Below are 26,522 nucleotides of genomic sequence, written 5' to 3'. Positions count from 1 at the left end.
ATACCTCTGTCAAATCTCCTCTCAACCTTCTCTTCTCCAAGGAAAACAGTCTGAACTTCTCCAATGTATGTAACTGAGGTTCCTCATTCCTGGAACTATTTTCATGAATTTTTTCTGCAGTGTCTCTAATGCCTTCGCATCCTTCCTAAAGTATCCTTCCAGAACTGGACGCAATACTCCAGTTGAGGCTGCACCAGTGTTCTTTTCAAGTTTAACATAACTTCCTTGCTTTCATGCTCTATGCCCCAATTAATAAAGCCTAGGATACTGCATGCTTTATTAACTGTGCTCTCAACCTGTCCTGCCACCTTTAATGATTTATGCACATATATGCTGTGGTCCCTCTGCTCCTGCAACCCTTGTAGATTTGTACCTCTTATTTTATATTGTCTCTCTGCATCCTTCTTACAAAAATGAATCACTTCACACTTCTCTGCAAGAAATTTCATCTGCCATTTTCTGCCTATTCCATGAACCTATGTTCTTTTGAAGTTCTATACTGTCCTTGGTTTGTGGTTTAGTTTCCACTTTGAGTAATATTTGGATCTCTCTTTGGGTAACTTGTGGTATGTTCAGTATTGGAATGGTTTGCCTCCATTTATGGGAGACTTAGGTCTAACTCCAGTAGGTTTCTTCAAAAATTACTTTATTTACAATATAATACAGAATAAGCTTCTGGGTCTCTTGTGTATGGACTATTCCTTCTTGCCTCCTTAGTCTCCTGTACATTACTGCCGAAGTCAGTGTTACAGAGTACGTATCCTTATCTCATAACCATAGCCATTAACCTATTATTCTACACTCCTCACAGTTCACAATACTTCCAATAATAAAAACAGAAAGTACTGTAAAAATTCAGCAGGTCTGGTAGCATGTGTAGAGAGAGAAAATAATAGCCCGGATCCTCCTGTCTCCAGATGGTCGGAAACTGGATGTACGCCAGAAGATGTGCCATGGAAGGCCTTGAATGTCCAAATGCACAATTCTGTGGAAAATGCCTGGGAAGTTTCAACTTCCAAAGGGCAATTCTCCTGCTCCCCGGGACTTGCTGAAAATGTCTCAGTTCTGAGTTAGAGACAGAGGGTGGAATCGTCCCAGATTTGTACTAAGTGTGGTAGCGGGTGGGTAAAACAATGTTTTACCCGTATTGTCCCAAACCTGTTGCATTAATTATGCATTCCTGGGAAACATGCCATTTCCATGACAGGTGGGCTCTGATCCACCAGCCACACCATTACCTCACCGCTTCATCACGCTGGGCACCACATTTAAAATACAGCTGCGTGGACACCTCTCAGTGCTTCCAGCCCAGGACTGCTGCAAATAAGACATGGCCCCAAAAGGCAAGGAGACTGCAGCCCCCAGGTTTAGTGATATGTCCCTCAAGCACCTTTTGGACGCTGTGGAAGCCCGCTGTGATGTCCTCTACCCCTGCTCTGACCTCAGGAGGGGCAGCAACGTTACCACTCCGGCTTGGTAGGCGATGGCAGTGGTGATCAGTGCCAATGCTGCACATTAGAGGTTGGCCATCCAATGCAGATGGAGGATGAATGATCTCATTCATTCATTCATGGGTAAGGCAACCATCTCAGCACTCTAATCTCACATACTCAAGCCCATCACACATTCATTGGCATCTCATTCACTGCCAGCTCAAGGGACATCACCACTCACTCTTTCACACACACCCTCAGATCTCTTTCTGGCCTCATCTTCTCTGGAGATTGCCTCCGCAGTCCTCACCATCTTGAGGCCACACACAGATCAACTTGTGCCCCCACACAAACCCTGAGATACCCCCCTTCCTCAGTAGAGCCCTCGCCCTGCATCATCTTCCCTTGCCTGAGGCCACCTCCCCCTTCATCAAGCAAGCCATAGTCCTGTAGTCATACAAAGCCACCCCCGCCTTATGGCTGGTCTGGTAGGTAGAGACCTGCCCGTGATGCCCCTAAAAGACATGCTGCCTGTGAAGCCTGGCACTGATGACTGCGAGTGCTGCTCGAAGCGGGATAGGCAAACAGACCTCGAAGTCCCGAGCGAAGTGCAGCTCACCAGGTGCATGTCACTTATGTGCAGTTGTGAAACACATTGGCGTGCAATCATGCCAACGTGGGTGGACGATCCAGTGTGGAGGAGATGGGTCCGGCGAGCTAGCCTTATAATGATATGCAGATGTATTACAGTGAGGTTCTGATGGGATGAGCGGGCGATCGCAAACTGGTTTCACAATGTCGTGAAACCGACTTTTGGCTTTCGCACCACATTGTCCATTCATGTCACTGAGCGCGCTCGTCATCAGCAGGCATGGATGATTCTGCCCAGAGACTTCGGAGAGTTCCGAATCAGTTACCTAGGGAAGAATTTTGCTGTCGGTGAGCAGGGGGTGGGGCACACTCATCGACGCGTAAAATGATGCGGGATGATGTCGGGCGGAACCTCCGACATCATCCCGCCCATTTAAATCTTCAGGAAGGCGGGGGCACAGCAAAATCAGCTGTGGGCCCACCGACCTGTCAATGGCCAATTGAGGCCATTGACAGGATCAATTATACAATTAAAGGACCTGTCCGTCCAAGCTTAAGGTTGGCCAGGAGACCCGGCGGGAACTAGAAAAAACATGAAACCTCATCCAGCAACAGGATGAGGTTTCATGTAGGGTTTTAAAGAGTTTAGTAAACTTATTATGTAAATTATGAACGTGTCCCATCGTCACATTGAGGGGGACATGTTAGGGAATTTTTTTTTCTATTTTTCATATTTTTAAAAGTGTCAGCGATCTCCCTCAGGCAGCACTTAGCCTCAGGGAGATGTGAGCTCTTTCATGTGCATGCGCGAAAGAGCGCAGTCTTGCATTTGGGGAATCTCCCCCACCCGCACAGGGAGCACATAGGACGTCACACAGGGTGGGCCTTAATTGGCCCACCCTCGTAAAATGGTGGCGGGGTCCACTTCTCCAGCAGGGATCAGCTCTCCACCTGCCAGAGATTGGGTCGGACCCGCTCACCCGACAGGCAGAAAATTCTGCCCCTAGAGTTAACCAGGAAATATTAGGTAGAGAAAGGTGTCTAACTCTGGGTAACTATATAACTATAGCACTCCCCCAACTCCTTGAATCCTGACTGACCCCCCCCCACCGACTCCCTTCCCTGACCTTCCAACTCCCTCCCCCGACCCTTCAGACCCCATCCCCTGACCTTCTGATACCCCTGAGCCTCATACTCCCCTTGATCCTCTGACCACTCAGCCACTCTACCACTCTACCACCCCACCCACTTACCTCACTCACACTGATTCACTAACAGGCTGAAAAGCTATTTAAATGTCCCAAAGCTTATTACTCTGTTAGTGAATGAAGACTTAACAAAATATGGCAGCTAGTGCTATAAAAAGGGGGTGTGGCTTGGCTTACCCTGACGATCCTACACTATGTGGAAGGACTCCAAGGACAGGTACAGCTGGCATTTCTGAAGAGGGCTGGATGGAAAGTCCAAGCAAAAATCCGGAATTCTGGCAATGTGTAAAAAAATGGGAGTGGAGTAGTATTCCAATGGTGATTGTCAATCCTTAGAAGATGCGACCTAACATTTCAAGTCAAATATGACTCTTCTTCAGAACCTTGAGTTCCGAAGAAGAGTCATATTGGACTGGAAACATTATTAACTCTGTTCCTCTCTCCATAGATGCCGCTAGACCTGCTGAGCTTTTCGAGCACTTTCTGTTTTTATTTCATATTTCCAGAATCTGCAGTATTTTGCGTTTATTACCACAGTACTTCCAAGTTTTATCTTGTCTGCAAATTTTGAGATCATTTTTATTACAATTATTTTTGTTCATCACATGCTTAAGTACATACACAGCACTATTGTTGGTGACTAAAGAAACTAAACTGACCTGTTGTGCTGAATGAAGAGTCATACGGACTCGAAACGTTAACTGTATTCCTCTCCACAGATGTTGTTAGACCCGCTGAGCTTTTCCAGCTATTTTTGTTTTTGTTTCAGATTTCCAACATCCGTATTATTTTGCTTTTATCTGTTGTGTTGCTGTTTCTGAAGTGAGTGGATCTTTCCTCCAATATGGCTGACACTGACTCCATTTGGTTAGTGCATTATAATGTCAGCGTTGAAGGTTTATATTGTGATGCAATCCCTGTAAGATTACCAGAATCTGTACTGATTACTCATATGTAGCAATAAGTAAAAAGGTACAGAATGAAATTAAGCCATAAGGAATGGAGTGTTCAACTTTAAAAAAAAACGCTTATCTTCCAGAAAGCAAACTTATTTCATCCGCATCTATAGCAGAAGGTGAGAAATTCCAATAAAGAATCAATCGAAGCAGGCAGAGCTCATGTTTGGATTAACACACTTCCTATTGCCTAACTGTAATTGTACTTCTTCTTTTCATTAAGCTACTAAATTCTGTTTAAGACAGAAGTTGCTGTGAGACAGGCTTAGTGACTGGATGTTACTTCAGAAGAACCATTTTTAGTCTTGCAGCCACTAGATAGTAGAATACAAGGGGGGGTTGCATTTTACTGTTGAAGGAGGATTCGCTCATTCCCATTTTAACTTTTAATAAAAAAATCCTGCTTAAGGATGAGAGAATTGTGCGGTATAGCAGTATTTACCAGTCAGGTTTCATATCTTTACCCTTGGCTAACTCAGTTTGACACAAACATGGTGACATCAGCCAATGTGTCTCTCATGCTTCTACATAATCCTGCAGGGACTCATCTAACCACTGCAGAAAAACCAAAATAGCCATGTAATTCCTATGCGCCTTAGAGCATTCTAGATAAATGTCACAAGATTATACGCAAACTATATGAGTCCAGCCAAACATTTTTTTGAACTAAAAATAAAAGCAAATCATGTGGACTGAATTTTGTCCACAGATAATTGAGAAGCATCAAAGAACAATTGAACCATGGATTTAATGATACATTTACAAATGATACACTATGATACGTTTTGTTGACAATGTATCTTAAATTTCAAAGTATCTTCCATTAAATTAAAAATAAAGAGAAAAATAATTTATGGAAGGGCATTCATAAAACTGGCAAGTTTAAAATTTAACAAAAATATAATTTACATTTTTTTTTTACTAACGACCTTATGGATCTATACTGCAATTTTCAGTAGGTATGATTTTATAGTTTAAATGAGAATCTATGAATTAATTACCAACAAATATATGGCACATATATTTTCACAGCTGGTTCAAATTGGTGCAGTTTCTCTAAATTACATATCCGTCTACTTTGACTAGGTATCAATATGCAATTTATAGAATTGGGAATTAATAGGACAGCAGTCCTGATGAAAGGTCATCGACCTGAAACAGTTCGGGCGGAATCTTCTGCTTTCTCTCTCATGGCAAACTTGGAGGTGGGAAGGGCATTTAAGTGGCTGGTATGGAGGAGTGCCTGAACCTAGTTGCTTTCTCAAATTCACCAGAATTAAGTTCTGGGTGGGAAGGCCCAAGGTTGACCTCCTCACCCCGTCACTAATTAAGGCCCTTAAGTGGCCAGTTAATGACCAATTAAGGGTCTCATCCCGCTGGTATTTCCCAGATGCAGGCGGGCCTGTCGCCATGTGGTGTGCACAGCACTTAAAGCTGTGCAGCCAGTTTGTCACTTCTGGGGGTGGGGAGCATAGGGGTAGATCAGCGCTTGATCGGGATGGGTGGAACCGGTGAAAGCCATCCCCTGCCCTTGCTCCCGACCCCCTGCGACACCAACTCTTACCCCGCAACCCTCACCCCACAAGTCCCCTTGCCAACATCACTTATCTGTGACCTGGGTTGCTCCATGATCTTGGGACCCAGATGCTTGTTCCTCCAGCAGCAGACATGGCCTCCCCAGTGGTGCTGCTGAGCATAGAAGCTGCCAGCCTTTGATTGGGCAACAGCTCTTGGTATGTGAGCCTCCTGTCCCCGTGGCCTTGATTCCAATGGAAGGCCTCAACTCTGTCTGCCTGGCTTGTGATTCAGTGGGCCTTCCTGAAAAGGGGTAGTGGGGGTCTCTTAGGTTCCACCCGTTAACTCTGTTTCTCTCCACAGAAGCCACTTGGCCTGCTGAGTATCTCTAGCAATTTTGTATTTGTTTCCAATTTTCAGCATTGAGCTATTTTGCCTTTGTTTCAAATGCAATTTGCTCCATTTAATAAAATAGTACATGTGACAGCTTTTTCCTTGTGTAAGTGTTGCACCAATTTTACAGTAATAAAAAAATCAGTATTTAAGTGCCAACAAGATTGTTGGATTGATGTTAAAAGTATACATCATGTTAGAGTTATGGACTGACAGTTCAAGCATTTGATTATTCAGATTGAGACTTGAATTTATTTATTGTGCTTTTACTTATTCTATAATCAGAACAAAGCTCCCTTCAAGCTCTTATAAAACCCATCAGACAAGGAAAGATTCTGTCATTTCCATCAAGAACTTTTCCATGATACAATGGCAAACAGAATTATTCAAGAAGATGTGGGAACCAGAGAAAATCACCATAATGATCAAAAATTCTCATTTGATTATTAGCTTAACTTCTCTGTATTTACCAGTTTCTTGTGCTATCCACGGAATAGAAGCCCACGGTAGCTTTCTCCACTCATTGTTATGATTTATAACACACTAATATGTGAGAAAATGCTACCCTTTACTGGTACAAATGTATATACTGAAGCTGTGAAAGAATTGGTGTATCAGATATCTTTGTGTCCATTTTATGCAGCAATGTTCTAGGTTACTCTTATCTGAACAAAAAGTGTGATTTCTTCTTGTGTTCATGTACAATTAGATCACTTAAGGACTAGACTCCCTCCCCATTGATAAACCCTGAGTAAAAGAATATAGAACAAATTGAAATATATTTTAAGAATACCACTGAGGAGATAATTATCATTGGAAATTTCATTTATAGCTTGTACTTGCAAAGTATTGCGGTATACCTTTAAGGGGAGTATCTGTCCATCAGCAGACAGGATGTGTTGTATATGCTCATGTCATCATCGGGCAGCTGATAGGAGCAGTCCTAAAGACCAAACATGTTAGCTTGCCTCCCAGATACCGTTGTACATTGTTTCAGCTCTTCAAATAAAAGAGTCCACCTAACTGAGTTACCAGATCTCTTCATGTGGTTGGTGTGTTCTTGTGTGCAAGGTAGAATATGCAACACATAGTAAGCGATCTTCTTAAGTCTACTGGTTCAAAACCATTGCAGAGGTTTTGTCGATCTCCACTTTTTGGGGCATATGGCAGTGCTTTGGAGGTTCGAGTTATGCACACAAAAACGGCAGCTGATATCCACCCTAGTTAATGCAGATTATAGTGTATATTTATATTCATGCAAGATGGTCAATGCTGATATGTCTGTTTAAAAAAACTTAATTCTTCCAGAGTCCAGGTTCTTCCCTGGACTGTATCCCACTGATTTTGCCCACTTTCGCCCACATGGAGGCCAGTACTTGATGTGTGAAGACTTGGTCCTACACTGGGTCCTGATGGAACAGGGGACATGGAAATGTAGGGAGTCTCCACTCCGTCTCTGCTTCCGGAAGTCACTGAGCTTGTCATGGAAGATGCTCTGCCTCTTATAAAGCTGATTAAAAATGCAGGAGAAAGTGAGGAACCAGGTTTCCAGTAGTATTCTGATGGTATTTGGTGGAATTCCTGAGAAAGTGCAAGGCCCATGTTTATGATATTGCTATTAATAATAAACAGCGAAAATCTTGCACTGTGTCTCAAACCAAAATAGCATCTTTTGGGAGTAGGAAGGAAGTGTTTTCACATGGGTTCTGTATGAGTGATTGACATTGATTGCCAGGTCCATTAATGAGAGAACAATTGTTAACAAAAAGCTCCTATCAAAGCAGTTTACAAGTCTGAGCACTGGATTGATCAGCAGTGCGGATGTACTGACAGTACAGGAGTTATGAGTTTCTATTTCACCAGGCCTGCAAAATAAGTCCCCCCATTTAAACTAAATAGGAGCACTGTTAGTGCTTTAGAGTACAGGAATTGATAAACTAAAATAATAATTGGAAACTTTTAAGATTCTGATTAGTGTCTTACCCCACACTTGTAAAGATAAAGCAGTGCGGACTATCTACTATATAAAATATTTGACAGAAGTGTTCATTCAAAACAGTCCAAAATATTGCCTAAATACATCTCTCAAGCATGATGCTGGTGACCAGCTGGGGCCAAAAGAATGTGGAGGCATTTTGCCTTCTATCCTTTCCAAAAGGCTTTTCCACTACATGAACTATGGAAAGTACAAAATTATTAGAAACTGCATGGGGACTTGATAGTGGAGTCAGACATTGAAGAGATTATACTACCATTATCCAGTGGAGGGCAATAGACCACCAATATACAGCTAATTTCTCCTTTGTATCAGGTGTGTCCTTGACTTTGCTTGTGCATAAATAACATCTTTTATCTCTATATACTAAGACCTCCTAAACAATCAAAATAATAACCTAAGTGATCTTGTCCTTTGCTGTGCATCTGAGGCTATCAGGTTTAATGGACAAGTCAGCTGCTGAGGCTTTACCTGCTTGATATTCAAACCATGACTTGTTTTTTCATTAATTATACAGCCTGGTTATACTGTAAGGGGGTAGCTTTAGAAAATAATACCAGTATTTTAACATGACACAAAGCAGGGTCTTTCCTTCTGGATAGCTCTGGGTGGTTCTGAGCAGATAGCTTGGCACACAGGCTCACCAACCCCTGCTTAGGAGTTAATTCTGAGATAAAAGCAAAGAACTGCGGATGCTGGAAATCCAAAATAAAAACAAAAGCAGAAATACCTAGAAAAACTCTGTTGAAGGGTCATGAGGACTCGAAACATTGACTGTGCTCTTCTCCACCGATGCTGCCAGACCTGCTGAGTTTTTCCAGGTAATTCTGTTTTTGTTTTTGTTTAGGGGTCAATTCTGTTCACTTGATTGTCCTAATGCCACACTAGTGTAATGAGATACACCTTCTTGAGAAGGAGAGGGAAGGAGAGAGGGGTGGGCAAGGGAACTCAACACAAGTTATGCTGTTTCAGTGGAGATGCATTTTTGATCTGGCAGTCATGGAGAAGCATTGATATGCTGTAGAGGAGTCCACAACCCAGAGCATCTGGTCCTTTCAGAGAAAAGCACCAAGAAGCAGAGGCTAGATCTTGTGGGAATAAAGAGAAGAAAATTAATTCACTTATGTTGGATTTATGCAAATGAATAATTACTGAATTATTTTGTGTTAACTAACACCAGAAACCGATAATGTAAATTTATTACCTAATAATTAATATGATTGAAATATTATTTCCAATGTTATCTTTTATGCTAGGTAATGTAGACAGCCTTCTAAGTTTTGCTTAAATAAACACAATGAAAGCTAATTTTCTTGATTTCACAGATATCACAAAAGTGCTTAAAAAAAAACTAAATGTAGTTGCCACATATTGGAATCCTTGACTAGTTAGCTTAAAGACTTTGAGTAAGTTTATAATAAGATGTTGTTGTTAAATTCAGCTCATAGAGCATTAAATCCACTCAAAGGCGATACCGTTAACAGTTGGCAATAGTGTAAAATGGGCAGTAACATATTGACTGTTAATCAGTCTCTCTCTTTCTTACTTTTCATTTCCATTATTGTCAAATTAATGGGAAATAGTTGCCAAGAAACCCAGTCCTAGGACAGCAATACCAGTTGTGATTCACAGCTTGAATGTCTGATCACCAGCGTGGAGAGCTAAGGGAGGTGAAGGAGTCAGATTCTTTGGCCTGAATTTTCACGCAGATGGAGAGCTGAAAGTGAGGCTAAGTGAAAATGCCGGCAAAGGCCCAAATGTGGAAATCCTGCCCTGGAACCCTGCCTCTTCCACTTCACAGGGGCGCTGCTGGAGGGGTGTGTGCATGTGTGTGTTTTAAATTGTACAAAACTGGTTCTTAGAGACAGCTGCCCATATAAATCACCATCTGCCTCCACTCATGTGTGATTTTGGTAAGGTAGGAGGTGTCTGAAACCCAAAGTGTGCAGATTAGACCAGGTAAGAGAACCTTATGGATCTGTTTGGATAGCCAGGGTACCCTTTTGGAAAGGTAAGGTAACTCTTTGGTTATGGTCTTGAGACACCTTTGGGATGGGTCAGGCGTCCTTTTGGTTTGTTAAAAGTAGACATGGGTTGGTATGAGTTGGCACTTAGTTGGCATGGTGTCTATAAAGGGTCGTGGGGGTGACTAGGGGCCATGGATTGGAATGGGGGTATGAGGGATCATGGGGGAGTGGGCAGAGGAGCATAGGGTGGCAAGGGGCTTGAGGTGTCATGGGATGGGTAGAGGGACATAGGAGGTATGAGGGGTCATGGGGGTAGGTAAAAGGGAATGGGGCTATGAGGATCCATGGGGGTGGGCAGAGGGGAATAGGGTGGCATAGGAGTTGAGGGGCCATGAGGATTGGATAGAGGGGCATATGGTGGCATGACAGGTATGAAGAGCCATGGGTGGGGGCACAAGGTTGTATGAGTTTCCATGGATGAGGCATGGGGAGTGTCTGGGGGTGGGGGCTCGTGGTGAGGGAGTGTGAAGGGTGAGGGCTGGAGGGCTGTTTTGTTCATTTTTTAAATAACTTCAACAAAGTGCCGATACACAGAGGCAGGTCTTCCGGCCAGCCTGCCTCTGCACCCAGCAGCCGCCGCACTTGTTCCGGGGCTGGTGGGCCCGACTTCTAATCCAGCCCTCCCCCTCCTGGAATGAAAATCCGAACTTGCGGGTCACTATTTCCTGGATCAGGTTCACGGAATAGGGAAATGTCCTGACTCAGCATGCGCGGCACAGGAGTGAAAACCAAGGCCTTTGCCTTCCAGTCCAGGGGATGGTCTGGAGAAATTTGGAAACAATCTCCTCTGAAGATGTCATCCTTACCAAGGTTGAAGCCCACCAGTCCATTGAAAACAGCCATATAAATGTGAAACTGTCCCTGTATCAGAAGTTTTGGATGTGTAATTTATTATTTTAAATGTGAAAAGCAGCACGAGATTAATTGAACCACACCAAAAAATTTTGTTCATACATCACATGCAAAGTAAACCAGCTTGTTGGTTTTAGATATTGGAGCAGTGTTATGGCACAGCTGATGGTAAATACTGAGCTGCTCAAATCCCAAAGGGAAACTCAAAACAACTGCCACAAATTGTTTTGCAATTTGTATGAATTTCGAGATGCGTGCCTTGAATTCAGTAGTAATGAGATCACCATGTCTTATAGGTTTTTACAAAACTAGATTAAACAATTATTTATAAGAGAAATGATCTTAAGCACATACATATGTCTACAAATTACTACTATAATAACTTCGAAATCCCCTACTTAATCTGACTCCCAGTTACACTCCCACTAAGACACATAGATTTTAAAAGACACATTGATTTTAAAAGACCCAGGCAAAGAAACATAATACCCTGATAACCCAATTCAAAGTGAGTCTTCTTAACTTTAGTACTTTGTAGACAGCAGCTTGAAGGCTTTTCCACACTTGTTAGATCTTAAAAATGCCTACCCTTACACACAACTTTCACTCCTTTATACATATTTTCCTCTTTGAATGCAAATTCCCATTGTTTCACTAAGTCTTTGGACATTACCATTTTGATAATAAAAATCTTTCCTAGCGCTAAGTTTTACCAGTAAAAGTGGAAAAAAATAAACACACTGGGCAGAATTTTCTGCCTATCGGGTGGGCAGGTCCGACCCAATCTCCGGTGGTTGGGGAGCTGATCCCAGCCAGAGAAGTGGGCCCGGCTGCCATTTTACGTGGGTGGGCCAATTAAGGCCCGCCCAGTGTGATGTCTGGTGGGAAGCATTATGCGCTCCCTGTGCGGGTGGGGGGGGGGGGATTCCCCAAAAGTGAGAGTGTGTTTTTTCACGCATGCGCACAAAAGAGTGCGCATCTCCTTGAGACTAAGTGCTGCCTCAGGGAGATTGATGACACTTTGAAAAATATTAAAAATAGAAAAAAAAATTCCCTAACATGTCCCCCTCATGTGACAATGTCACATGTGATGGGACATGTTCATAATTTACAGAATAACTTTATTACAATTTTTTAAAACCCTGCATGAAACCTCATCCCGACGGTTAAGGTCGGACGGGCAGGTCCTATAATTGTTTAAATGATCCTGTCAATGGCCTCAATTGGCGGGCCCGTAGCTGATTTTGCTGTGCCCCCGCCTTCCTGAAAATGTAAATGGGGCGGGGTGATGTCGGGGGTTCCGCCCTATGTTATCCTGCGTCATTTTACGCGTCGGCGAGTGGGCCCCACCTCCTGCTCACCGATGGCAAAATTCTGCCCACTGTTTCTAAACTTCACCTGGCTAGGCGACACATTTCACCCCTCCTTTGAAAACAATCTGATCTTGTTTATTTAAAAATGCAAATGTTCCCTTGACACCCATGTTTATCTACTTAACATTTCAAACCTAGCTCATCTTCTACCACATCAAAGCCTTCAGACCAGCTGCCTTTAATCCAATTAAGTCACACACGCATAAACACACACACACACACACACACACTATTTTACAATAAATTCCAATAACGTTATTAAAATTATTATACCTTCCTGACAAACAGTTAAAAACTCAGGATAGTAGGTGACGTAGGGTTTGCTTAGAGAAGTGATTCACAACATTGAATCTGAATGCTAGTTCAGGCCTCAAACTTGTTACTGTAGTTGTAATGTTGCCTTTTTGAAAGTGACGGTTCCTTTTGAGGGGATGTGTACTATTCTTAATATTTTAAAAGCCTTATGATTTCAAGATGCTGTGCTAAGAGTGATGAGATGTGGGATTTATATCCGTAACACCCCAGACAATAGGTTTCTCATCTCAACTGCAAGTGGAGAACAGCAGGTGCCCTGTTAATGGTTATCTGAGTAGAGAAGGCCTTTATAATTACCTGAGATGGCTTAATGGCATATATTACTTCTACTGGTAAAAGGGCACCTGGCAACCCTCATGGATAAAGAAAAGCGGGAGCACAAACAGGTCGGGGGTCGGGGGCCAGTAAGTTATGTAAAACAGGGGAATGGGAAAATAATTCAAAGCACCAAGAATGGGCGAAAGGCCTGGGAAACCATTTTCAAAGGGTTGGAAGTCATTTGAATGCTGCTAATGCACTACAGATACCAAAATGAAGGCCCTGTTGTAGCTTGTCAGTTGTGGGAAGGTGGGAAATTTGCCAGCTCCCACATAGAGCCAGCCAGGCAGCCTGCTGAGGTCTGGCAGGGGAGGGGAACCCAATCCTGGAAGGGCTCAGCTGGCCCTGGTATATGCGTGTCAACAGAAGGAACTTTCTTCCTTCTTTGGGTGTACAAAATTTCTTCTCAAGTAAATTTCTGGGCTTCTTCCCAATCAATCACCAGCAATCCATTTAAGGATCACTGGTTAGTCTGCCCACAGCCTAGTACAAATGGACAGTGTGTGAATGACACTTCTTTTCCCCATTTGTACCCAAAAATTGCAATTGAACTCCTGTAATTGGGGTTGGATTCCAATTTTCATGGGTAAGCAGCCTTATTCCAAAAACTGGTGGGCATGCTGGTCACATCACAGATATACAGGCCAGTCAGAAAGTTGCATCAGGTAGGCCTTGGGTGGTCAAAAGGGCAGCCATTGTGTCCTCTCAACATTGAACTGCAAAACAGGCAGCCAGCAATTGAAAAATGCTTTCAATACCCCATAAAAAGATATGGGTGATCATTTATGCATGTTTTTTGGTGTCACAAATGCACTTAGAGTTCCAGAATGGAATCCATGGCAAGCAAATGCTCTTGAGATGAATCGAAGGGATGCCCTATTGGTGAGGGCATTTGTGTGCATAGTGAACAGCTGTCAGAAGTATGTAGAGCTGGCAGATCATGATGCCATTCAACCTGCAACACTGATTTGACATCAGCAGTGCCATTTTGTAGCTCAATGCTTCAGCTGTGCCCTCTCTTAACTTCACACAGCTAAATGGCAGGAAGGACCCCACCACCACCACCTTCAGCACTAGTTAAAGGGATGATCAATTGCTTGGAGGTTAGTTGCTGGCTGATTTTTTCTGGCTGTTGCTTTGATTTTACAAGCGTTGGTGCTTCCTATTATTGTTTCAAGTTGCAAAAGTCTACAGGAGCAGTCTGGCAGATGCTGAAAGAGTTTTTTGTTGACTTCAATACTTCTGCATAGACAATTTCTTCTAGGTATTCCCCTTGGAATACAGCACAACTAGGAAAATGAGTAGAGGGCATGCAGAGCAGGACAAGCTGCTGAAAAAGGGAGGAGGAGGGGGGAGAAGGGCTGTCAAAGTAGCACATATCTACCCAGGGTGCTAAGGAAGTGATACTTGTATTTGAAACTCAGCAAGGAACTATTTATGAGACATTTTCACTTCAGTAAGGATATTCCTACTGAAATCTGCCACCTGCTACAGCCACAAGAGGGGGAAGCTGGCTTTAAACAGTGCAGGCCAGCTTTAAGTGGTGCTAGGCCCTCGCAATATTGGCCCCCAATCAACAGCATGGTTAATGCTGATTGGATGATGAAGTCATTGAAATAAGCAGGCAGGAAGAAATTGGCTTGCCACCTGCATCACAGTCAACGAGGGTAGATTAATTGTGCATTACGATTTGCACAATTGTTCAAGTTTAGCCCAATACAGTTGTCATGGGAATATATTGGCTTTATGTTGATAATACTTAGACAAACTTTGTTGCAATTTTCTGAAACATTGAAGATGTTATTGCCTGGGATTCTGTCATGGTTCTTTCTGATCTGACATTTCTGGAGCTAAGGGCAGGTGTTCACAACCTGCCACTCCCCAGGTTACTGTCAACGCTTCCTGCAGCTAGGCCACAAAGAAATGAGAGGGACTACTGAGGCACTGCTACCCATCTGAGTTACCTTCCTTCCTGTAGGGTGACTCCATAGTCTTTACCAGGCACATCCTGCTCAACATGCAGCAGAATGGGATTCAACTTGCATCCCTACTCTAAATTTTGCTTTATGCAAGGCATTAATGGTAAAGAAATACAAAAGGACAACATTTGAAAAAGTAATTACCATTGGCAATAATTATTCATTACATTTTCATGGAAGAATGCATACTCATTTCTAGAAAGCCTTGCCATCTTGGTAGCCATGTGGTTAGGAGTAAAATTAATGTGAATGTACAGCTGTTTGTCATATCAACTTAACATCTGCTTCAGAAGAGAGCTCTGAGTTCAGTTATATTCTAACATAGCAGGGGAAAGAAAAGCCTGGCAACCCTGTGACATATGCTAAGGACAAGGGACATTTGGTTCGTCAAACAGTGTCCATCGATTGAGTGAGAGATGTCCACAGTAACACCTGCTTTCAACCACTCAAGTGAAAATAGTTTGGACCACCCCGGTCTAGAGTGTGAAATAGTCTCGTGAATACACAGCAGATCCTTCCCGATTATAAACTTTACCACAATTTAATTGTGTTTCAGAAGTTTTGGAAGTAATTTTAAACACCAAGAATTAGTGATTTGGGGTCAGGTGAGATGTAATAAATTTTAAACTCTCAAATCCAACCTCAATGCTCCCACTTCCAGGTTTAATGGAGGTAAGGCAGGGAGTGGATATTGAACATTCATATTCTTCACCTCACATACACATGCTTAGTGCTGTAGCAAGCCTCACACCCATCTAGGTTCCTAGTAGGCAGGTTAGGCATCTAAATATTATAATGAGAGCTAGGAACATCACATTTGACCTGTCTTACAGGTTTAACCTTGGCCAGCCAGGTTTCTAAAACCTCAGAAAACCCAACAATTCAAGGAAGGTGAGGACAGGTTCAGGGAAAAGGTAAATGCCTTTAAAGCACTGCATGTGGAACAAGAGGAACAGGAGTGCTTCCCACTGGCTCCCCAAGCTTACCTTCTTCCATCTCATCAGATCCACCTCCATCAAAACAATGTCCACAATCCAAAGACCCTGCTACAATCAGGGATCGACCTTCCAATGGGATTGCACTGCCCCTCCTCCCTGTACTGTCATGCATCCTCACCCTACAATGTTCTTATTAATGCAGCAGCAGGTATCTTACCTGCCCTGGTTCCTGTGGTCTCCTTTGGAATGCTGCCTATCTGACAGAGAGCCAAGCCTGCCAAACAGGCTGAACTCTGGTTTGGGATCCTGCAGAAGAAAATACCCAAATGTCCGGGTTCCCCTACTGAACCTGTCCTCACCACTTATGAAACCAACATCTATCAACATTGGGGCTTTTATGACAGTCACATCACATTAAAAAAAGGAAAGACTTGCATTTGTATAGCACCTTTCACAACCTCAGGATGTGTCAAAGTTCTTTACATCTAATAAAGTAGATTTGAAGTGTAGTCACTGTTGTAATGTAGGAAACATGGCTGCCAATTGCACACAGCAAATACCCACAAACAACAATTTAATAATGACAGGATAATCTATTTTTATGCTGTTGATTGTGAGAAAATATTTGCCAGGACACCAGAGATAATTCTCCTTCTCTTCTGCTTCACAGCTTTAAAAAAGCCTACAAAATTATGTTGCAGCTATCAGCAGATGTACTAAACTATTTGTGATAAATTTCAGAAAATATCTGCGTTAAAATAGTGCCATGTGATTAATATGTCCACCTGAAAGGGCAGTAGGGACCTCGGTTTAACATCTCATCCAAAAGGTGACACCTGCAACTGTGCAGCACTCCCACAGTACAACACTGGAGTGTCAGCCCAGACTTTTTTGTTTAAATTCTGGAGTGTGACTTGAACCCACAAGCTTTTGGCATAAATGTGAGAGTGCTACTAATTGAGCCATAGCTTACTCAAAAGCCTCCAAAATTATGCTGCAGATATCAGCAGATGTACAAAGAAAATGTCTGCTTCAAAATAGTGAAGAAAGGGATGTTATACAATAGCATTAACAGCAGGTTCTAGGTTACAGCTTTTATTGCTGTATTCTTTTACAGAAATTACCTGCTTCACCTCTCATGACAAAGTTGTAATTTATTTTCAATAAATCCCTTGGAAGGATTTATGGAAGGATTACATATTTTGCACGCTTTTAATAATGCAATTAGCAGCATTAAATGTGTGTATGGAAGTGATGGAAGGCTATCAAATCTGTTGAAATTTTCACCTTTGACTCACTTCCAATTGAGTTTCAGAAAAAAAGGTCAAATTTAGTAAATTTGTAAAAGCAGTAGCCTCAGAACCAAAGTACCCCACTTAATTCTTCTCTCCTTGCTTTGACATAACTTGTTTCACAAATATTAATCCTTCCCATTTCTATTTCCAGGGTTTATCCTGAATCCCCGGAGCTGAGTGTTTAATTAACAATCTTCTGTGTGGAACTTTTTCAGGTCTTTTAGGAGTAATGGTATCGAGTCCTAAGGCTTCCCACAGTCTACCTGAGTTGTCACTTCCTTGAAGAAGTAGAGGAGACCTTTCCCTTCTAAATCCATGCTGACTGCTATTAAGTAGGCTATTTTTTCCTTGCTTTGTGGGACACTTTCCTATTTGATAAGGTTGTTGATCCAGTCAAGTTTTGCATCTGTTCACACGGTATTTAAAGATAAAACAAAATCTCACAATAAGGAAGTATTTCTGAAGTTCAAAGTTAAATTGGAAGGCTTCCCTTGCCCCCCCCCCCTCGAATTTAACTATGTTTAGATTAAATCTGATTTTGAGCTTCATATCTAGCTGCTCATAATTTTAGCAACAAACACTGTGAAATTTTAACAGACCTTTATACAAGAACTACAATTGAAATGGGAAATATTTGGAGCCACATTTTTGTGGAAAAGTCTCCACAAAATCAGAAAATCCGAAGTTTACGCTGATTCAGGTTAGAATGATGTTGGTAAAGGGAAAACTCTTTCTCTGAAATTCCATGGGCAGAATTTTACATGCTCCTGCCGGCAAATTTGTAGGTGGAGGGTGACCTTAAAATTTTTTGGAGGGCCTTCCCACCAGGTTCCTGCCCACCCCAACCTCTCTGCAATTTTATGCTGGGTCGGAGGAGGCCTAGGCCGACCCGCCCATCCTTGTCTCAATTGAGGCCCTTAAGTGGCCAATTACTGACCACTTAAGGACCATTTCCCACCCAGCTTCAATTTTCAGGTTGGCGGAAGAAGTTCAGGGGCAGAGGGAAGCCCAAAATTTAACCCTGTTCAGGCCTTGGGCAGGAAGGTAGGGGTAGAGGCTGCACCTCCATCAGCAGCCTCCTTTTAATATTGGGCACCTCCCCAACAGGTCTGACCCCTTGCGGGAGCACCCTCCCACCACCAGGCTCTCCACCGATATCCCAACCCCCTTCTGTCTACCCTGCCCAGGCTCTACCTACCCTCCCTGCCCAGGGACCCCCAAAACTTACCTGGTCCTGGACTCCTGGGACTAAGGCTCTGGGGACTGCTTGCAGTCCAAGCGGTGTCCACCGCAGCATCTGACACTGTTGGCGCTAGAGTACTGTCGGCCAATAAGATGGGCCGACAGCCCTCTGAAGTGAGACCCTGAAGTGAGGAAGTCTCCGACTGAGAGGTGGAAGACCCGTCTTCAGCCAATTGATGCTCATTGGAGCTTGAAATGATTTTGGGGCAGCCGCTATGGGTGGGGATATATTCGCCGCCGACTACTTGGATGGCAGGAAGGGAAACTCCGCTATCCGAAATACCCTGGCCTGTATTATAACTAGAGGATATTATGAAGACTTCCCAATGTGAATGACTTTTAATGTCACTGTCACTTAGATCAAAGGCTGGGAACTCTCAATTTATTAGAAGACAACATTTTCTTTGTGTACAGTTTTTGTAGGTTACTGATAAAGTGAATTGGGCTGGGATTTAGGCAATAAAGGTGCATCGTTTGCTATTGTGCATTAAATAGAAACCATTTTTTCTCTTGTTTGTTAGCACACTTAGGAACAGATGGATTTACTAGCAACACATTTTTGGAGTTCAGCTGCATTAAGTTGCAATGCAGCTAATGTATATACACAGCCAATCAGAATTAAACTACCGTCATGATGCCAAATCACTTTTACAGCTTTTTTGACTGGCTGTTCAATAACCCTTATTAATAGTAGGCACTATAAATAATATTTGTTCCATAAGTTCAGATGAGAAGTACATAAATTAGATGATTGATGGATCACAGTAGAAGGTTCACCTTACTGATGACTTCTGCATTTGTTAAACTTTTCAAAGGATGCAAAATGGGAAGAGAGGTGGGAGGTGGGGTGGAGGTTATTAAGGGAAGTGCCAGGCAAAAATAAAGCTAAAGGACATCCAAAGAAGGTGCACAAAACCAGCTTGAAAGCAGTACGGCACCCAATCCATTGCTTGAGGGCTGACAAAATAATTGGTTGCATCAGGAGGATTGCTCTTCTTTAGCACTTCAGAGCCCTCAGGCCAGAGAATAATGGTGCATCATTCCTGGCAGCAAATGGTGACCTAATTGAAGGTAATAACAGCGGATCTTAGGGCCAGATACATAACAAGATAATGGAATTTGGTATGGTAAGATACACAATAATACTATGTTTTGGGTGAAGAGTGCCAGCAATCTGTTCCACAATTATTGATCACCCAAGTTAAGCTGCATATAAACTTACAGCTCTTTCATTGCACACTCATACCTCAGTAGGGCATACCTTCAAGAAGCAACATACAGTTGTAAACCTTGCCACACACATTCCAAGAGCCATTTGCAAAAACAAACTAGCTGGATTACATGCGTTCACTTGCTGACATTCAGTATGGTATGTCCATTGAAAACATCTAGCGTCTCAATGCTACTTTTCTGCTTTTATAATAGTCTGACCTGCAGAAAGCCCTCTCTGGTGGAGTGTAGGAGGCACATTTCCTGTCTATGTGCCTGCATACTTTGGTAATGGTGAGTCTGCACAGGTAGCCTTAGCAGCAGGCAGGCATCCCTCTGTTTATTATAAAATCAAAGCAAAAAACTGCAGATGCTGGAAATCCAAAACAAAAGCAAGAATACCTGGAAAAACTCAGCAGGTCTGGCAGCATCTGCAGAGCTGCAGAGAGGAACACAGTTAACGTTTCGAGTCCGAATGACCCTTCAACAGAACTATGTAAAAATAGAAGAGAGGTGAAATATAAGCTGGTTTAAGGTTTGGGGGGGAAGGGGGGGTGTGGTGGGTGGGCGGGTGGCGGGGAGGTGGGGCAAGTAGAGCTGGATAGAGGGCCAGTGATAGGTGGAGATAACCAAAAGATGTCACAGACAAAAGGACAAAGAGGTGTTGAAGGTGGTGATATTATCTAAGGAATATGCTAATAAAGGGTAGAAAGACAGGACAAGCAAGGTACAGATAGCCCTAGTGGGGGTGGGGTGGGGTGAAGGAATCGAAAAAGGCTAAAAGGTAGAGATAAAACAATGGATGGAAATATATTTAAAAATAATGGAAATAGGTGGGAAAAGAAAAGTCTATATAAATTATTGGAAAAAAAGGGGGGATCGGAAAGGGGGAGGAACAGCACCTCACCTTCTGACTAGGCACTTTACAGCCTTCTGGACTGATTATTGAGTTCAACAATTTTAGATCATGAACTCTCTCCTCCATCCCCACCCCCTTTCCGATCACCCCCTTTTTTTCCCAATAATTTATATAGATTTTTCTTTTCCCACCTATTTCCATTATTTTTAAATGTATTTCCATCCATTGTTTTATCTCTGCCTTTTAGCCTTTTTCGATCCCTTCACCCCACCCCACCCCCACTAGGGCTTTCTGTACCTTGCTTGTCTGTCTTTTTACCCTTAATTAGCACATTCCTTAGATAACATCACCACCTTCAACACCTCTTTGTCCTTTTGTCTGTGACATCTTTTGGTTATCTCCACCTATCACTGGCCCTCTATCCAGCTCTACTTGTCCCCCAACCCCCTTAAACCAGCTTATATTTCACCTCTCTTCTATTTTTACTTAGTTCTGTTGAAGAGTCATTCGGACTCGAAACGTTAACTGTGTTCCTCTCTGCAGATGCTGCCAGACCTGCTGAGTTTTTCCAATTATTCTTGTTTTTGTTCCTTCTGCTTATTCTTTTGCAATTCCATATCTTCTAGATCTCGAGGGCTTTAGGAATTAGCAAAGGCATCACTGTGCTACTAGTGGAGGTGGTTGCAATGAATAGTAAAACTACATTGAATGGTGGGTGGTGAAAATACAAAGTGGAGGGAAAGTGTAAATAAAAAGTAAGCTGTTAAGTTAAAATTTACAACTCTAAAGAACAAATCAATGCAGCTAACCATATGAGGTAACAGCAAATCAGAGGCAGTATTTCACTGTCCCTCAGAAGACCAATACATCTCCAAAAATTTCAATTGTGAAGAGCACTAGGTAACTTTGTAAGTGTGCCGGTTTAATTATTGTGCTCAGCAGTGACCTTACATTTCAGGGTCAACCATTAGAAGTATGGAGGAAGGAAGGTCCACCAGCATTTACCTGATTTTCAAAGTCTTGATGAAACCCATACACATCAGCAGCACAAGTCTCTCCGGCAGCCCAGTTGCAAAATACTGGGCAGTGTGCTTCCAAAGCTTCTTCAGGGCAAACAGTCAGGGCAGAACCATCCACCCCGTTGGCAACGGGCGTCATGGTGGGAACAATATGGCGGTAAGGCCAAAAATCGGTTTCACGTCGTCGTGAGACCAGTTAGCCATTGTCCGCTCTGCCCAACAATGGCGGGCTGCCTTTCCCGCCATCTAACATCAGGAACGTGATTTCAATGCATTTGCATCTCATCATCTTGCCTCCCCGCTGGAATCATCCCCCCATGTCAAATTTACCTCCCGCGCCGATGTAACTTCAGAACGACCTGATTCACAGCAGCATTTAAAAGGCGTGCACCTGGCGAGCTAAGCTTCGAGGGGAACTTGGAGGTCAGTGCACACTAATATTGCACGGCACTCGCCAGGGTCGCCGTTCGACTTCAAGGAAGCGGCGCTGCGTATTCAGGTGAGGGCACGGGCCAGTCGCTTTTCCCGGCTGGCTGACAGTGTGGTGCCAGGGCAAGGGCTGCACTGTGATTGGGGCGAGTGGCAGCACCGTCTGATGGTAGCGCACAAGGGGTGGGGAGGGAAGTGGCCATGCTCTAGGGAAACCTTGCATAAACTGAGCATTCTTCCATAGCTGAGACAATTCAGGTGCAGCTACATTGACATGCTTGGAGTCAGGCTTCTGCCCACTCAAGCAACACAGAGGCATGAAAGTGCCACCATATGCTCCTGAACTTTTAACCCCCCCCCGGTGCAGACTGCAAATTAATGAGCATTTAGCAGGCTGCAGAACAACTGGATGACTGCACAAGTTGGACAATCTCCCTGCTAAAGCTAGTCGTGGAGCAGTCACTGGTGGAAGGGCTCACAGCTCCTTGCAATGTCTTCATTCAGGTTTGGACCAGCCTCCACCATGGCTCAAGCTAACAGCACAGCCTTGCAGTGAGGATTAGGGGAATGCCTGTGCCTGAGCTCAGAGCACAGTGTGCAGTCCAATAGCCAAAGCTGCCGCCAATCGGTCAAGTGGAGTGGGGCGAGGTGGGTGTGGTTTTGGATAGCCAATGAGCACATTACACACTGGCCATCCAAGTGGTGGCCAGATCTCTTTGGCATGTGTAAGGGGCCTTGAGACTGAGCTGGAGCAGCAGACATAGCCATGAGAGGTCCTTAGGAGACCAATGCTAACTCAACCATCTCTCTCTTTTCACCCTCAGCAGCATGGATTCTGGTGACCCTAGTTGTATGCCTCATGGCTTAAAGGGAGTGGAGACAAAGGAGAAGACAGCGACGGAGGCACCTTGCTGGGCAGAAGGAGGAGCAGCACCCTCAAGAAGAAGGGGCAGCTGGGGCTCCTGTGCACACTGCTGAAGAGCCACAGCGAGCCCTCATGGGTCGGCGCCTAGTTAGACCCAGGGTTGACAGGCGGCGCTTGTCATTCCTGCAGGTGACCAAGAACTAGTGTTTCCAAAGATTGCATATGCCCAGGGAACTGGTCGGTCACATGTGCCACCTGCTGCAGAATTTGGCACCACAGGGACTTGGAGGGCATCCACTGCTAGTGGCCGTAAAAGTGACCACGGCACTCAATTTTTACACCAGTGGATCCTTCCAGGGCTCCATAGGTGACCTGTGTGGGATCTCACAAGCCTCTACACACAACTGCATCCAGGAGGTCACAGGCACCACATTTGCGAAGGCATTTCAACTGGGATCAGGCAAGCCAGGAAGCAAGTGCACTGGGATTTTCGTAGATCTCTGGTTTTCCACAGGTGCTGGGTGCCATTGACTGCACTCACATGGTGCTCAGATCTCTGTGGCAACAAGTAGGGCAGTATGTTAACCGCAAGGGCTTCCGGTCACTGATTTTTCTGTGGTCTGCGACCACTTTGGCGGTGCAAACAATTGGGATGTTGACAATGAGGTCCTGGTGTCTGGACTGGTCTGGTGGAGCCCTGCAATACAGTCCACAGAGGGTGTCACGCACCATCGTCACCTGCTGCGCCCTACACAGCCTGGCACTGCAACACGGGGAGGAACTACCTGAGGTGGAGATGGAGGAGTTGCATGACCCCCGATGAGGAGGATGTCGATGAGGATGAGGGTGAGGAGGTCCTCGAAGGCGAGGATGACAGTGATGAGGCCATCATGTTGTCCAGACAAGGCAGGCGATCTCAGGCGGCCCTCATAGCTGCTAGATTTGTGGAGGATCATGATGACATGCAGTGAGGACACTCCATAAATCCTCACATTGCCTCTGTGAATGTTTGACTCCTGTCTGGCTGATGGCAGCGCACATACCCTCTGTGCTAAGGCTCCCATCACGGAGATGCCATGGATGCCCATACTCCCTACGTTCCAGTGGGGACATTCCATAGATCCTCATATAACTTATGTGAACATCTGGCTGATGGCAACTTACTTGCGCTCTCTGAACAGAGTCATATCATGGAGATGCAGAGGGGAAACTTTAACTTCTCTTGATCCTTCCTGAGTTGGACCCTTCAGGATTGCACTGTCACTGCATGTAGATGTGATGAGATGGGAGCCAGCTGCACCTCAAAGGTGCTGGGAGCACACCGAGAGAATGATGGAACTCTGTGCCGCCGGCCCAGGACATTCCGGCATCAGTGATAAGCCCCACCGAGGTGCAGGCATGATTGATGTGACCAGTGACTGTGAAGGTGCATCATCAGTGTGCTGGGAAGGTTGTACAAAGCACAGGGAAGAGGCCCTGGACTGAGACACCTGCCTTTATCTTATGCAGGAACTAAGGTTTCACTTCCGATTGACATGAACACTGCTCATCATAATAAGGAGCCATAGACAGGGTGAAATTATTGGGAGTTTATTTTCAATAGGCAATATTATGTACAAATGCTTTACACCCATGCTCACGTGATGAAACTACATTTTCTTAACCCTTCTAATCCTGTCGCTACATCTTGGTGCTCCCCCGACATCCAGAGGGGAATTGGAGGCAGCCTGCCGACTACTACGCCATGTCTGTGATGACCTTGACAGGTGTCCTCTAGAGGGTCATGACCTGGAGGTCCTCAGCCTGCTTTCGGGGTCCTGCTGTATGGCAGTGGCATCCTCCTCAGCCTATGGAGCTGGAGCTGCTTGGGTCACAGGAAGAGGGGCTTCGGATATGTCGGACAGTCTTGGAGCCACCTGGGTGGATGGCCCTTGGGTGTGCACCTGCTGATCCTCCTCCCTATGGGTGTCCGAGGGCCCCTGGCTGACTCCTGGGGAGAAGGGAAGGTAGAGTGAGATCAAGCTGCCCTGCATCCCTCTCGCATTGACACTGTTGGAGGCCAGCTATGGCTTCAACAATAGAGTTCAGCCTGCACAGCAATGCAGGATCGATGTTCTGCACCATGATGGCCACCATCCTACCTCGGTGCGTTGGCATGCTGGTGCTATCAGCTCAACTGGAGGCGGACGGACTCCTCCATCATGCATTGCAATCTGAGGAGTACAGTGGACATCCCTTCCTGATGTTCCTGAGCTTGCCTTTGCAGCTCCAGCAACAGAGGTATGACCAAGTCCAGAGGCTCCTCATCTGACTCAGTATATTTCTGGCCTCCAGTAGTCCTCCAAGTGCTGGAAACCTGGGAAGTTCCTGCTGCCACCTCCTGTGGATTAGACAGAGTGATGTACTCAGCAGATTGTGACTCCAAGGCTATCCTAGAACTAGCTCCACCAAGGTGTTTGTCTCTGAGCAGGTGGAGGGTGTGGGTGTGCGCTGTGATGGGTCCTCAAATAGTGTGTCATCAGATTCTTCTTCTGAGGTGTCTCTGGGGCCAAGTGGAGGACCTGGGTCATGGAGCCCCTTGGCTGCTTTTGTTATGAGGTGGCAGATGATGTGTGCCAGGCAAATCAAATCCATGAGGGGAACTTAATTGTGCTATCACAACGGTTTTGCAATTTGTATTTTTGTTGAGATGCACGCGGTGAATTCAGAAGTAATAAGTCCACCAAGACTTTAGAGATTAAAAAAAACTAAAATTAAAATATTTATTAACTAAAGAAAAGATTTCAAGCACATACGTAGGTCTGCAAATTACTACAATACAACTCCTAAAATCCCTAATCAGCCTGACTCCCAGTTACATCCCCTTTAAGGCAACAGTCCAAAAATAATATTTTAGATTTTAAACAGATCCAGCAAATTAACACAATACTCTGGACAGTGGGATTCAAAATGATAAATTAGAACTTTTACCTTTTCATAATATTAGGTTTTTCATGTTGTCACTATATATTCTCATTAACCTCTGAAATTCGAATCCCCCTTCATCTATCTAAAGAGCAAATTCCTTTTACAGCTTACATGCTAAGACCCCAACCATGTTTACCCATTAGCATATTAAAGACACTTCTGCACCTTACTTCTTTTGATAACTTCAACTTACAGTCAACTTGGCTACAAAATGTAATTAAATCACACACATAGATAGACCTATCTATAAACCTACTTTACAATAAACCAGAAAAATATGAAAATTATTATACCTTCATGACAGTCTTCGGGCTCATCTGTCACCTGGAGCAGTCCTGGTCTCAAGACGTGAGGTAGGCATGAGCTCTGATGTGCTTTCAGTATGGTGCCCGGAGCAAGGAAGCATGGCGGGCAAATCTGAGCCCTCCAACTAGCGATCTGGCATGTTCCCCATGAATGTGTAATCAATGACGCGGGACGCGCCGGGAATGGGATGATATGATACAAAATGCCGCCATTGCGGCTGGCAGGTAAAATGTCCTTTTTCCCCGCCCACTGCTGCAAATTTGTGCAAATTTGGGAAGATTCAGCCCTCAGGCTTGAACCTTGCACCCCTCCCACAACATTTGGTGCACATGACTGTACTGGTGAGAAACAGCATTGTGTTACCATTGACCGGTCAAGCACAGGCTGGAAAGAGCAGCGGTACAGAAGCCCTTTTTTCAAGCACCTTCCTTTCAAAC

Source organism: Carcharodon carcharias, chromosome 20 (assembly GCF_017639515.1).
Source record: "Carcharodon carcharias isolate sCarCar2 chromosome 20, sCarCar2.pri, whole genome shotgun sequence".
Taxonomy (NCBI): Eukaryota; Metazoa; Chordata; class Chondrichthyes; order Lamniformes; family Lamnidae; genus Carcharodon; species Carcharodon carcharias.
Note: the sequence above shows the minus strand (reverse complement) of the source record.